The sequence below is a fragment of the Martes martes genome (genome assembly GCF_963455335.1).
Source record: "Martes martes genome assembly, chromosome: 1".
In the NCBI taxonomy this organism is placed as follows: Eukaryota; Metazoa; Chordata; class Mammalia; order Carnivora; family Mustelidae; genus Martes; species Martes martes.
In genome coordinates this window covers 102,782,627-102,795,246 of record NC_137888.1, presented here as the reverse complement: position 1 = coordinate 102,795,246, position 12,620 = coordinate 102,782,627, and positions in this window count along the sequence as shown.

Below are 12,620 nucleotides of genomic sequence, written 5' to 3'. Positions count from 1 at the left end.
CCAGGTTGGAAGTGAGAAGACTCAGGTGTGAACACAGTTTTTTTTTTTCACCTGCCTAGCAGGGGAATGCAAGGCTCAAATGCACAACGAAGATTAAAGAGCACTGTACACTGAAAAGCGCCACAAAAGCGTGTGCTATTATTACAGTAAAAATCACTAAGCCAGCTTTCAAAATGCAGCATTGTTTTCTCCTTCTCATTCGCCACCTGCACATTCCACAGGCTAATTGCCTGTATTATTTGAAGTCACCTTACTTAATCAAATTTAAGTGTTCATCCTCTATTTAATTGAAGGTTCTGTAGCTTTAACCAAATGGGATAGGTTATTACTCTGATAATTTGGGGGTTAAATTAATCAAGCCTGAGATATATTTTTCTCTTTCCAAAATAATCCCTTACCTTTTTCTCTAGTCCATTTTGAAGTTTTAAGTTATCAGATATTTAGGTTTGGCACATAGAATGAACGTTCTTCCTTTTAACCCATTCCACAATCCCCAACTGCCCTCTCTGGGCCTGATAACTGATTGCCTACCCCCTGTACGGCCTGGTCAACCTGACTGAGTCACTCCTAAAATTTACCATATTTAAAACCATATTACCTAAAACTCTTCACAAAGTACTCATGTCCTTAACACACGGTTCCAATGCTTAGATTCTGGGTTCCTCAGGAAGGTATTCTCCAGGAACCTCCTATATCTTCCCCTTGGGCCACCCACAGAAATACCTATTACCCTACCACTGTTACCAGGTTCTTTTTCTGTTTAGTTCAATTTCTTTTTTTTTTTTTTTTTTTTTAAAGATTTTATTTATTTATTTGACAGACAGAGATCACAAGTAGGCAGAGAGGCAGGCAGAGAGAGAGAGAGGGAAGCAGGCTCCCTGCTGAGCAGAAAGCCTGATGCGGGGCTCGATCCCAGGACCCTGGGATCATGACCTGAGCTGAAGGCAGAGGCTTTAGCCCACTGAGCCACCCAGGCGCCCCTGTTTAGTTCAATTTCTAACCAAAGATAGAAGACTCTTCTTTTCCTTGCTTTCCAATGACTATTTTCTTTCCCTCCCCCTTCCTTTTTAAAAGATTATGTATTTATTTGAGAGAGGAAGAGAGAGGGCAAGGGGCAGAGAGAGAGAGAGAATCCCAAGCAGACTCCCTGCTGAGTGCGGAGCGCAGAGCCCAGTGAAGGGCTTGATTCCATGATTCTGAAATCGTGACCCAAACTGAAATCAAGAGTTGGCTGCTTAACCAACTGAGACACCCAGGTGCCCCAACTTCTCTTCCCTTTTGATTTATTATAATGCTGCTAGGAAAAATGTCATCCTCTTTTCAGTTTGGCAAGGAATAAATGAGGAACTAGGCCAGGCACTGTGTCGGGTATACACTCGAGTCAGACACACCCTTTGCTATCTGGAGCTCACAGTCATGTCAAGCATGTAAACAAGTAAGGACAATGCAAGGTAGGCTGGAAGGAGTGCTTTGCAGAGGTAGAAGCACAAGTGAAGATGAGATTCTTTCTCACTGGAGAATTAGGAACTGGCTCAGGGAAGAGGAGACATTAGAACTGGGTCTTGAAGGATTGCAAGGGAAGGACATTCCAAGTAAAGGAAGAGCAAGAACAAAAATTCAGGCTATTATAAGACGGCGTATTTGGGGTTCCAACCTGTGAAGTGGGAGGGAGTCGCCCAATATTGATTATGGCACAATGAGGCCAGGAAGAAGTCAGATGAGGAAGAATTCTGAATGCCAGGTAGGCTCCACTAGTTACATGCCTGCCATGAGTAGTTCAGCCAGCCAGCAATCCCAGCAATGTTGCCACACTTCACTGCCATAACTCCAGAAGAAATGACCCAAATGGAGTCTCTTTTAATACCTCCACTTAGGACGGGTGCTATAAGCGAGCAATCCACCATTCCCTCAAGAGAGAAAAACAATGTGTTTATATACTCTTGGCTCATCTGAATTCTAAAAGTATGTTAAATACCCCCTATAAAATGATTAAAATTCAGTTTCATCTTATATTAGCTACAACGTAATGGGTTGAAACTATTTGCAATAAATTCTCAAGAGAAAGTACCACACAGGCTTCATCCTAGGTCCTTGGTTTTCTTTCTGTTTATAATCTCCATTAAGTGATAGAGATTGTACCCACATCTACTTCACAGCTCAGCTGCCACCACAAGGCTTATGACTCCCACCTTGCCATCTCTAGCACAAACTTCACCTTCACACTGGCTGCATATCCCCAATAGATTAGAGTCAATTTCTATTTGACTCTCAAATCCCACTCACCATGCCCAAACCAACATCCTTTCTCTCCATATCACCTTCCTTTCCATTTTTCTTTTCTTCTTCAATGTTTCAGCATTCTTCCAGAATCACTGGCTGTTTAAAACCTCAAAATCATTCTTTGATTCCTCTCTACTCTGATACCTTACCAAACAAAAAATCCAATCAATTTTCACTAAACCTCTTTTGTTCCCATTTTCACAGTCTTTGAGTATGGATCACTGGGACAGTTTTCTCATTGGCTTTCCTGACTCTAATCCAACCTGCATAACTGCCAAACTAATCTCCTTTAATATATCACTTTCATCATGCTGATTCCCTGCTAAATAATCTTAGATAGTTCCCCATGTCAGATGCAACCAAAATAGAGCAAAAGCCCACTAGGAAATTTCACAAATGCCCTCTTCTCTGAGTGGTAAGTATTATTATTCCAGACATACTAATGATGAAAATTGAGGCTCCACAATTTAACTTGCCTAAGGCTAATAATTGGCAGAGCTAGGATTACAGCCTAGTCCTTTCAGTCCTGGTCCAACACATTGCCTTAATGGAAATTTGAAGCTCCTATGCTTGATTTCAAGAGTCTCCATAATCTCCCTTTGCTTCATCTAACCAATCTCCTTTTTTCTAACACCCCAACATAGCCCTGCCTGTGGCCAGCCTTGGCTCCTTGTTGCCTCTCTACATGCCTACCTTATTCCTGCTTTTCTATATGGCTTTCCCTTGGCATGCTCTAGCTTTCCCCAACCTCTGAAGCACACCTTCAACCCCATCAGTGGGGCTCTGATGACTTCCTGGGCAATGTCAGCCTTCTTCAGTTAGATTCCTATAGTATTTGTACTCCAGCAGAGGGGCTCAAACCTGAGGACAAAGGTAAGGGTAGGGCGGGGTGCAATTCATGGGTGACAGATCCCTATGAGTACAAAGGCATATACCAAATTATATGCAACTCATATGTATTTGCTATTATTTTCCAAAAATAAATGGATACCATTTTCATTCATAAAACACACATTAAAATAATTCATGTTTCTTCTTTGTCATTATGTATTCCCTAATTATAAGAACTATCCAAGGAAACAAAACAAAACAAAAAAGAACTATCCATAGATCCATAGATCAGCCATCCGATAGAGTTTGTGAAATATATGACTATATATATATATATATATATATATATATATATATGAATGACACAAGGAATCTTTAATCTCAATAAAGGCAGAAACCACAGGTCTAAACACTTAAATGCATACCATCCTGTTGATTCACAGTTGTGCGTGTTCTTTAATCTTGTAAGCCCCATGTTTCTTATAAAATACAGAAGAACTAGACCATACTTTTGAATCCTATAGCCCCTCACTCAGTACTGAATACATGGTGGGTGTCCAACAAATACTTGTTTCAAGCTTCCCCTGAGGCAGTATAGCATAATGGTATACTTTAGAAAGATCCACACTTATTTGCCAAATGATAAGCCAAAAAAAGCATGATTCTATAGCCTACTAAATCGCCAAGAACAACAGAGCTTCCCACCCTTTGTTTCATCTATGGCCACCTTGCATGGATTTTTATGAAAGTTCTGATTGCTACTTGATGGATCTGGGGGTCCAAACTACAGTTTGTTTAATACCAGCTGATGTATAGAAATTCAAATCTCCCACATCTATTTATAAAGCAGAAATCAGAGATAAGCCTTGAAGGAAATCATTTCAATTTTCCTTTCTGACAAAGTATCAGGATCAAAGGCTGATGGAACTCCTTCAACGTGTTGCTAGTTTTCAAATTTAGCTAAATTACAGGTTCAAATTAAGACATGGACAACATCAGATAGCCACAGAGTTGCTACAAGATATAGAATATCTATCTTTAGATAGAGGGTGAAAGAGAATTCCAGTAACTGGCATAGGCAGGAAAAGTTCTTGAGGCAGAATATGGTTCATTATATAGCACCATGAATGAATAAAACTTTTTTAAAAAGAAGATTTCTGGAATAATTGAAATGTACTCATTTAAAGTTTCAAATTTTTTATGTTAAAAATTTTATATGAGTATTTTCTAAAGTGCATTACATGCTTGATAGTTTACATAAACAAATGATATTGAAAGTAACTCTTTCTGGAGCACCTGGATGGCTCAGTTGGTTAAGCCTCTGACTCTTGATTTTGGCCCAGGTCATAATCTCAGAGTTGTGAGGTTGAGTCCTGTGTCAGGCTCCATGCTGATTGTGGAGCCTACTTAAGATGCTCTCTGTCCCTCTGCCTCCTTTCTCTCTGTTTCTTTCCCCCTCCTCCCTCTTCCTCTCAAAAAAACAAAAACAAAAACAAAAAACAAAAAAACTCTTCCTTGGGATACCTGGGAGACTCAGTCAGTTAAGCATCTGATTTTGGCTCAGGTCATGATCCCTGGGTCCTGGGATGGAGTCTCACATCAGGTTCCTTGCTCAGCCAGGAGCCTGCTTCTCTCACTGCCTTCCCCTCCCCCTGCCTGTACATGGATCTCTCTTTCTCTCCGACAAATAAATAAATAAAATCTTTAAAAACAGCAACAACAAAAAGGAAAAACAAAACTCTTCCCTATGCTCATCACACCGAATATCAATAATTACTTTATAAACTCAGGTATATAACAGGACTTTTTACCCCTTCATTAAGCAGTCCTGGACTACTTTACACTTTGACTTTTATGGGATTTAAAAAAATTTTATCCTGAAGTAATTTTAGACCTAATTAAAAGTTGCAAAATAGTATAAAGTTTCTACATATATCCTTCATTCAACTTCCCCAATGTTGTTATCTTAAATAACCACAGTGCAATCATCAAAACCAAGAAATCACCATTGGTACAATAGATACTATTAACTAAACTGCATATCTTATTCAAATTTTGACAGTTTCTCCAATAATGTTCTTTTTCTGTTCCAGCATCCATCCCAGAATCCCACAGTGAGTTTAATTTTTTTGTCTCCTTAGTCTACTACAATCTGTAACACATCCTCAGTCTATCCTTGTCTGCCATGATCCAGTCACTTTTGATGAGTACCAGTCAGTTATTTTGTAGAATGTCTTTCAATTTGTCTGATTTTTTCAATGATTATATTAAAGTTGTACATTTTTGGCAAAAATACCACAATAAGTAAGCAAGGTTTTGCCTTTTCTTTGGTACATACAATCAAAGGATTTGTAATAACAATGTTTTATTCATGGTGATGTTAACCTTGGTCTCTTGGTTAAGGTAGTGTCTGCTGGGAGATCCCAAGTTACTTTTTCTTCCCTTGGTAATTAATCAATATTTTTTTGATTTGTTAATACAGTTTTTCCAACTCTTTCTTCAGAGTGAAGCATCAGATGTTAGTCTGAGTGCTTGCCACTAATAACTTGCTTTTTCTAATCTGCTGTAGGCTTAAAACTCAAAATTTTGTCAGAATTTTCTCAAAAAAAAAAGTGGGGGTAAGGGCTTATTGTAGGCTTTTAAAGGTAAGTCTTTTTTCTGCTTAGACATCCTTTGTGGTTACATTAATGTTTTTGGTTTTGATGTTTTCTATCTAGAATCTACCTTGTTGATAATGCCTGATAACGGACCCTCCCTTAATTGCACTTACGTATCAGAAAAAGATATCCAAAAAAATCAAACAAGTTGATTTACTAAAGGTATATTTCCAGTTCAAAAAGCAAGTTTACTATGACAGCCCCTTCCCAGTTGGTGGTACAAGAAATTAAAATAGGAGGAGTTTGGCAGCCATTAATTCTGTTTATACTTAATTTCTTAGATGTAAAGAGATGTGACACCCATAAACCAAAGAGCTGCTTTGTGATGATATGAATGGTAATTAACCTCTCCACATTTCTAAACTCTGGCTCCAAGCTCCAAATCATCTAGCCTAAGGAGCTGACAAAAGAGTCAAGTCTTCATATTCCATCTTCCCAAAGCCATCAATAACATGAAATATCTTACTAAAAAGTTATTCACTATATCATCAAACCCACCTCTCTACTTCTATGTAGGATTTCACTGCAATCATTTCAGAAAGGAAGCTGTGTGCCTTAAACTCCAAATCTTTCGGAGAACACTCTTTTCTTACTATGTGCCTCATATATTTCCTTTTCACTCAAAATATCCATGTAGATTAAACATACTTCCATCTACAGTGAGAAATATTTTAAAACATAGCACACATTAATCATATATTTAAGATCTTTTCATTGGTTTCTCCTGTTTTAATTTGATGAGGGTGAGATCCATCCCATTCTCCCTGTTTTATATATCCAAAGAAGAACCCAAACATTTTTCAAACAGCATGTCCTAAAAAAAAAATGCGATTCATGGTTCTCTATCTCCCTTATGCCTGGTTCTTAAAAATGATTGAGTCACTGTTGTTTTGTTGTTTAATCTGATAATTATGCAAGCACTAAATCTTACATTGGAGCAGAAAATGTTAACACACATTGAAAAACCAAAAAGCGTAGAACTATAATCTGTATGATAAAATGCATTACTCTGTTTAAAAGGATTGTTTTACAGATGCAATTAACAATCAGCGATCATACAGTTTAGACCGGTGTTTTGATGCCATCTGTTGGAATAAGTCCTCTTACTCTCTGGAATGAAGCTATAATTTTCAGTTTACAGTTTCATTAGGCAACATACAGTGTAACAGTCACCAAAAGAAGAGAAATCCTAAATACTTTCAGTTTTGTAGTCTTCCATAAACAATTAAGCATGTTGCTGAAATTTTCCAAAAGAGAGAGAATTTAGAAAATTAGCAACATGACCACAGATTGCTGTTTTATTTCACAGCCTTAAAATATCACCAACAGTTCAAATGGCCAATGATGGTTTTCTAATTTTAGTTTCAATATTTGAAATGTGACTTCCAGCCTTTTTATTTATGCTTTTTTACTAACTTTTTAAAATGCTTGCCTTGTGTCTAATCAAGTTATGCCATAATACCACTGATAAAAGTTACCAAATAACCTGTCTGTTAGGGCACATTTCTGTTTGTTGTTATTAGCTTATTAAATGCCAGATCAAATCTTGGGGGCCTTTAATACACTAGGGGGTGCTAGTTCTCTACATGTACATATTTATAAAGCAAAACTTTTTCTACAATTAATTTTTGGGAATTATAAATTTGGCTTAAAATTCTAATAGAGTATGTAGGGTGCATACATATAAAGAAAACAAAAAAGAAAAAAAAAGTACTCATTAAAATTACACTCTGAATTAAACAGCAAGAGTCCAAGTGGGAGTTCAATTTTAAACTATAAGAAGTAAGATCCATATGGTCTCAATTCATGGTTCAGACGTCAGTTGTTAGTATCAAACAAAACCTGAAAAGAAAGTCACAGCTTTTCAAAACGTATAGTATTGGGCCCAAATGTCTTAATGCTATCTATTATGTCTATGGTTCTCCAAAAGAAATACAAAGCAAAGGCACCAGGGAGAAAAGATTTCTTTACTAAATTTAGGCAACTTATTTGAGATTCTCTTTCTTTGATTTGCCATTCAAACAGTCCCAAATGACAATAAGTCACCATTAAGATCTGAACTTATGATCTACAGTAGACTAGTAAATTGCCTCAAGTAACTAATGGCTCTCTGTTATGACTTGTAACATCTAAATGACTAAAGTGCTTGTGCACGTGCACGTACACACACACACCCCAATGTAAGGGAGAACAAGGTTTACTTTTAATATTTTTAACAGAATCAAGTCCAACAAGGACATTATCCCAAGTTCCATTCTATATGTAGTATGGGGGTGAACAGGATATATTTTTTCTTTCATCTTTTTGGGTTTAGTTTTCCTTCTCTGAAAAAACTAACCAATAGGATTGCAGATATACTCAAATTCAGGTAAAGCATACTAGCCTACAATTTTCTATCTTCCAAGTTAGTTTGATTTTCAAGAACCTTTCTTCCAAAATAGAGGCCCAGGCATCTCTTTATCAATTGCCAGGATCTACATCTAACTCATTTTGCTTCTTCCTCTTCCCATTCCGCCAAAGTGCAGGCATTCATCTAGTCTCTCCCACCTCTTCTTAGTATAATGAGAAATATTCCAAAAAGTTGTTGCCAGGTTGTAGTATTTTTTGCTCCACCAAATGCCACAAGAGTACCTGGTAGTTCCTACAGACTTGCTATATATTGCTTGCAGTGGGAAATACCACACCTAGCAAGAGTTTGTTCAGAACACCTAGATATTATGGTAAAGACTATTTTAAAATATTTAGATGAATCATATCTCTGGATTACCTCCCAGCACATCAAACCACAGCTATAGCAAAAAGAGAGCCATGTACTTTTCCTAAACAGAAACATGAATCTAATGCTCCTGTGATACGTTATCAACACAAACAGGGTATAATACCTGGGATGTATGAACAATTAGCCAAGACCTCCATAGGAGTCCTGAAAGGTTTCATGCAATGATTTTGAAAAATCCTAATCTGAGACCACCATCTGTTATTTTATGAATGTATATCCTCCAAACTCTGCCTAGTAGCAGCTTCACAGTTGCAAATACAGAAATGTTTTAAATTTGCATTTAAAAAGGCAATTTCATGGGTTCATTCTGAGTCACAACAGAGATTTGTCACAAACATCACGTTTTCATCCTGTCTTTGAGGACAGAGGCCAAATCTAGCATTGTTTATACCTTGGTATACAAGATGAAGGCAAGAAAATGGTTTTCAAAATAGTGGTAATTATTAGAGTTGTCAACTTCTACTGACAAACAGTATAAACTGTGTTGTTCTGTATTTGGATCATGGAATCTCAGAGTTAGAAGGGGCCTAAAAGTCATTTTATTAAACTCCCCATGCATGAATCCCTCTTACTTATCACAGATAAGTGGCTTTCCAGTTTCAACTTACACCCCTCTAATCATAGAAAATCACTGCCTTACAGGCATAATTATTAGAAAGCTCTGCCTTTTATCGACATGACGCCTGTCTTCTTACCATCTTTTTTTATTGGTCAGGTGATGCTGTGTATCAGAGTTGTTCTTGAGTTTGTACTGCCTGGGATCAATTCCCAAGTGAGCCAGTTACTAGCTTTGTAACCTTAGATAAGTAACTTACTTTCTTTAGCCCTCCAACATAGATTTAGAATTTTTGACCACCCGTCATTACCTCCATGGCTCTCACCCTTATCCCTGTAACCATTGTTGAAAACTCCTGATCTTCCTGCCTCACAAATCTATTTTCAACATGGCTGCCAAGAGTGATCCATTTCAAGTTTGGTCAAACTGAGTCACCTTTCTGATCAAAATTGTGCAATGACTTCGCATTTAATTCAGAGTAGAAGTTTAAGTCCCCACAATGTCCTCCATGCTGCTCTACCCTGTTACACTCTTATTTTATTCCTTCCCACTTGTCCCTCAGCCACTCAGGCAGCTTTAGCAACACTGATCTCCTTCCTGCAACTCAACACAAAAGACAAAAGGCCCAATTAATGTCTTGGTTATTACAATTACCTTAAAATTGAATTTACTTACGCAAACATTAGGGCTTTTTTAACAATTAATTTACATATGGTAAAGAAAAGCAGGTTTCTGTCTACAAGCCCTACAACAAGACAGTTTTGGTCTGGCAGTAAGGAGTCATGGTATTAATTTTCTGTTTCTAGTTTAAATATGTGATTACTAGTTTAAATGTGTGATTACTCCTCTGCTTTACACATCTAAGGAACAAAAGACTATACATGTCACTGGTTCTCTCTCTCACCATAAATTTCATCCTCCTTAAAAGAAACAGTCATGGGGCGCCTGGTGGCTCAGTGGGTTAAAGCCTCTGCCTTCAGATCGGGTAATGATCCCAGGGTCTTGGGATCGAGCCCCACGTCAGGCTCTCTGCTCAGCAGGGAGACTGCTTCCCTTCCTCTCTCTCTGCCTGCCTCTCTGCCTACTTGTGATTTCTGTCTGTCAAATAAATAAATAAAATCTTAAAAAAAAAAAGAAGAAACGGTCATTTGGCACAATAGTGATCAAAATATTCCACATGGAAATGTTTCCAGTATATCTTTAAAAGGGAGAATTATAAGATTGAGAAGAACATGATCATCATAAGATGGGGCATGGAAACATACTATTTGAAGATAATAAAAGGAATTGGTGGTAGGGGATATTTCTGGAAAAAATTTCATACTAAAGAAGTAATTACCTTCAGATATTTGAGAAACATCACTTGGAAGAAGACCAAATTCATTTGTTTTGGCTCTCCAGAGGCCAGAATTAGGTCCTTTGAGAGACATTATAGCAGGAAAATTTTAGTTCAATATCAGGAAAATCTATAAATTAATTAATGCAGACCAAATATAAAACTGTGTGGCTTTGAGAAGTCAAAAGTTTTCTGTCATTGAAGAAATGTAAACAAAGGCCAAACACCAGCATTACTTTGCTAGGGTTAGGTGACAAAAATCAAATTGGTTTTCTCATAGTTCTGGAAACTGGAAGTCTAACATCAAGGTGTCAGAAGGATTAATTTCTTCTGAGGCCTTCACCTTGATTTACAGATAGCCATCTTCTTGCTGGGTCTTCACATGGGCTTTCCTCTGTGCACACATAGTCCTGATGTCCCTTTGTGGGTCCTAATTTCCTCTTCTTAAAAGGATACCAGTCAGATTGGACTAGGGCCCACTCTCATGGCCTCATTTTAACTTACTCACTACTTTAAAATCTCTGTCTCCAAACACAGTCATATTCTGAGGTCCTAGGGGTTAAGGCTTCAACATGTGAATTTAGGAGAATACAACTAAGCCTCTAATACCACCCTTTCAAGATGTATAAGGGACAGACTCTGTAGCATGTAGTAGGAAAAGAAGTTGTAATAGATATTACCAAGGATCTCCTGCTAGTTCTCAGTTCAGAAACTTGGAGGACATAAACATAAAATCTCATTTATCTAAGGTCTGATTCTCTGAAGCTCTGTTTCAGCAAGTGGTTTGGCATGTACGGTGGGACTGTTTCATCTTTTAGTCCATCTTTAAAATGGCACATGTTAAATGTAAAACAGTCTGATTTAAATTGGTATTTGTTCTACACAAATAGTATTAACATAAGTAATTTCAGGGATACTATTTTTAAGTTACTATTTACTACAAAAATTTTCACAATATTAACATTTTAAAAATAAATTAGTTGTCCACCATTCAGTCACCTATACTGATGAAAGTCTTCATTTTGTATTTCCTTCTTATCACCTATAAGCATGCATAACACATTGAGAGCAGACTGGGTGATAGAGCTGGATACTAAGAAACTCAAGACCTTTTAAAGGAAGCAGTTACAGGAATTGGGAGTGATTAGAAAGAGATGGGAAAGAGAAAAGAAAGCCTAGAAATGAGTGAGAAATCTCAAATTTGGATAAACTGAATGGATAACGAGTATTTCAATATTCAATGAATATTTGTCAAAAGGTACAAGAACTGAAGTCAGGAAAATCAATTTAGAGTAGAGGCAAAGTTTATGAGCTAAGCACTGTCATGTTCTGATATAAGCAAATCTGCCCCTAAATTCTCCCCATAGGCAGGTGGGGTGAAAATACCTGGGGTTAAAATTAACCATAGAATCAAAACCACAATGAGATATTATCTCAAACCATGATTATTACCAAAAAGACTAGAAATAACAAGTTGGCAAGGATGTGGAGAAAAGAAAACACTTGTGCATTGTTGGTGGGGATGTAAATTGGTGCAGCCACTAGGGAAAACAGTATGGAGCTTCCTCAAAAAATAAAAGCTAGAAATACCATATGATCCAGCAATTCTACTTCTGGGTATTCATCTGAAGAAAATAAAAACACTAATTTAAAAAGATTTCCATGTTCATGGCAATGTTATTTATGATAGCTAATATATGGGGCACATAAGTGCCCATCATTGGATGAACAGATAAAGAAATACACACCCATATGCTAGAATATCACTCAGCCATAAAAAAGAATGAAATCTTGCACTTGTAACAACATGAATAGACCTCAAGAGCATTATGTTAAGTGAAATAAATCAGACAGAGAAAGATGAAAACCATATGGTCTCTCATATGGAGATTATATTATGTATCAAGCCCATACATACAGAGAAAAGATTGGTGGTTGCCAGAGGCAGGCGGTAGGGATGAGAGAAATGGGTAAACATTTTTCAGGATTTTCTTTAGGTAAATTTATATTGAATAAAAGAAAAGAGGCATATATATGTACACCTGCCCCCACACACATACAGACTATTATTTAACCAAAAGAGAAATGGAAATCCCGCCATTTGTGACAACATAGATGAGACTTGAGGTCATTACGCTAAGTGAAACAAGTCTGACAGAGAAAGATAAATTCTGTATGATC